The sequence below is a fragment of the Hylaeus volcanicus genome, chromosome 2 (genome assembly GCF_026283585.1).
Source record: "Hylaeus volcanicus isolate JK05 chromosome 2, UHH_iyHylVolc1.0_haploid, whole genome shotgun sequence".
In the NCBI taxonomy this organism is placed as follows: domain Eukaryota; kingdom Metazoa; phylum Arthropoda; class Insecta; order Hymenoptera; family Colletidae; genus Hylaeus; species Hylaeus volcanicus.
The window spans coordinates 30,437,619-30,440,868 of NC_071977.1; the positions used below are offsets into that span (position 1 = coordinate 30,437,619).

General features: G+C 43.0%; 1 protein-coding gene across 4 annotated transcripts in view; it reads right to left on the minus strand.

Moving 5' to 3' along the window:
• The window catches only part of LOC128872468 (band 3 anion exchange protein), a 49,536-nt gene that overhangs the window by 30,949 nt on the left and 15,337 nt on the right, over positions 1-3,250 (minus strand). Inside the window, exon 1 of one of the 4 annotated variants that reach the window (XM_054115192.1) lies at positions 289-450. The exons of the other annotated variants lie outside the window; for them this stretch is intronic. The gene's annotated coding sequence lies outside the window, so the exon portion shown is untranslated. Of the gene's footprint in view, positions 1-288; positions 451-3,250 lie in introns of those variants that run through there. 4 annotated transcript variants of the gene reach the window in all.

The following is a 3,250-nucleotide window of genomic DNA, read 5'->3' on the forward strand; positions in this document are numbered from 1 at the left end:
GATCTAAAATTTTCATCACGAGTCAATTCGTGATTTTCAAATTTGGCTTAAAATTTTCATCGCGAGCCCAACTCGTGATTTTCAAATTTGATCTAAAAATTTCATCACGAGTCAGACTCGTGATTTTCAAGTTCGTCTAAAATTTTCATCACGAGTCAATTCGTGATTTTCAAGTTAGATCTAAAATTTTCGTCACGAGTCAGACTCGTAAAAATAGTGCAAGGAGTTAAGAACTTGTCGAGGATCACGGTTAGTATTAATTCGGTAAAGATTGCTAAGATAACGTACTGTGCGACGCGTTGAAATTCGTGTTCCACGAGGAGACGACCCGAGGAGGAATGATCGTCGGAAACAGTCCCGTGGATGGCTATCGACGTCTATCGACGTCTATCGATGTCTATCGATGGATTTCGGTAGATACTCGTTCACGGATGATCGCGATCTGACAACGAACTAGCGAGATACGTACTTCGCGAGAAGACACCCGGCCTTTGTCGCCGTACAACGAAACTGGGACCTTTTGTTAGCTCGCCATCTGCTGCGTTCTTACGTCAAAAATTACGTTATTTTTCTCCGATCCGTTGTCCCTGCATCAACACTTTGGACCGTGTCGTTAAATTATGGTTTGATAACGACGCCTCGGATACACTCCGCGGCAAAATGATAGGACACCGCTATACTATTTTTATTGCACAGTATTAACGCTTTAACACGTTCGTTATTACGTCTGAATAATATCTAATCCCAGCAGAAATTTTCGACAACATTTGTCTGCCTGTCGACGTGTCAACAACCCGCACAGTTTTCGTAAACTACACGCAATTACGTTTCTCCAACTCGCACAGAGGTGCGCCCCTTATACAAGTATCGTTGACGCGGTGTTTTTAAATAATCTTACAAAAGAGGAGCACGCTCTAGATTTTTGCGTCGGTGAATATCAACCAGATCAAACCGATTTATCTACAAGACCGAAGTCTGCGCGAAAGTATTTACCTTACACCATTCACGGCACGTTACGCCGACCGACTACTAGATTCACGTTGTGTATTAACGGTGACATAATGTAACCTTGTTTACGTTGCTACGCCAAATTCTCCGAAACCTGTTTCGATTCCCCGCCTATTCGTAGACCACAATGACGTCACCCCTCGAGGGGAGCCCTATTATATCGCGAAACGAGAAATACTTTATTTATCCACGTAGGATACTGAAACTTTTCTGAAAACTGAAATTTTTCCAAATCTATTAGAAAGGACCACGAACAACCGATCGATCTCTGACGTCGATCGCATCGGCGACCGTTAAACACATTCGAATACAGAATCTTTTAACTAGCGCTCTAGCGCTGCCATTTGTGTTCCTCGTCATGGGGCGGCGCAGTGGTACACCCCATTTGATTGATGCGCGAGAGTGAGCCACCGGTGGTACACGCCGCCCGATGGGACATAATAGCGCGATTCATCGGTGGTACACGCCGTGCTAGAAGTCCTTCGTTTGATGCAAGAAAAAGAGGAACGACATAGTTTAACTTCCAAGAAGAAGACAGAAGCAAAGGATCCGTACAAAATTGTGAAGAAAGCGAAGTTTGAGAATCGCTGAGCTACGACGGCTATAAACTACCATAAAGGTTTAAATCCCTGCTGTTCGGTAGCAAGTCGTAAGAGAGTTGTAATTCGCTAATAAGATAACTCGACTCGACGGCATGCAAACGACGCGATTCGAATCGATAATAATAAATCGTGTAAGTCACGGTTCGTGGACACGGGAACTTGAAAACTTCGATACACGGTCGAGAAAAAGTTCATTTCCAATTTGAACGGGGAAACAGCCGCGAGCGAACGGCAACATAATATTCGTAAATGTTTCATAGCGTACGCGATATAGCATGCGAACGAATACGACCCAGTAAAAGCCGATGAATAAGTAAATCCGTGTTACGTTGTGACAGGCCTGGTCACGTTTCGTGTACGCTGTCAAGTTTTATGGTCCGACTTCGTTTTAAATATTCAAACAACGGGGAAACGAACACCGTCGCGCGCTCGCGTTTCGTCGCCGTGCCGAAATTCGACTTTCGCAAGTTTTGATAACCGAGATACCGCGGAGAGCTTCCGACCACACTTCGAATCCCGAGCGATTAACTTTTAAGACGTATTAAGCTACCGACCTACGTGTAAGAACACTAGAAGAGACGACGAGATTCGACGATTCATTCTTCCGAGTTAACGTCTGTTCGAATCGATCGTCGAAGCGACGATTTATTGTTTCCAGTCGGATGGAGGCTCTCGTGGAAAATTTTACCGTGACTCAACCGAGAAACCCGTACCTTTTTTCGCTCGTAGAAAGAGAGAGAAGGAAAATGGCGCCCGGAGCATCGCGAGCACGTGTCCCGAGAAGAAAGAACGTACGGGTTGCGCGCGATTCGAGTCGGAGATATCGAGAGATTTATAAAATCAGGTCGAAAATCTCGGGGGTCCCCCTGCTTGCATAACCTTGTGCCACAAAAGACACGCGAGAGGAGAAACCGAGCTCTCCTTTCTCTCCGACCGGCCACGAATCGCTTTTGTTTCGTCGATTTATCCGCGCGAAACAACCGACAGCTCTCGAATCGCTTCGAAGGGAGACTAGAGCGGCTTTGGAACAGGCCTTTGGCCACGTTATATTAGAATACACTCATGTCTCCATAAATGCACCAGCTCGGGACTGACTGACAATTTAATGCAACGATTAAACTTTTTTTATTATTAACTTTTTAGTCGTGAAACTTTTTCTATTATATTCCTTACATTCTTCCGATTAAAACGAGACCAAACGCGATACAATTCGGACGATATTTACCATGCACCTTTTTTTCAGTTAGTGTTCTACGATACATGATACATAATAAGTTGTTACAAGTTGTCAGTTTGGTTATGGAGTTAACCCTTAAATGGACGATTTTTGTTTCACGTTTTCAAAGTTTTCTTCGAAGTGACATTCGACATTAACTTATTTTCAATGCATAAAAATATCGGATAGTGCCAACATTAAAAAAAGTACAAAATTCGTTCAGAAATAAAAACTAGTTGTCGAAATTAACAAAAAATTAAAAGAAGGTCAATCTTATCTGTGATGTTTGGTATGTTGTTTAAAAACAACATCGTCCATTTAAGGGTTAAGGTACAAAAGATGTAAAGTAAATATTTATTTAAGTAAAGATATATATCAACGAACTTCGACCATTGCCGCGATCGTGCGCATGGAACACATAAGA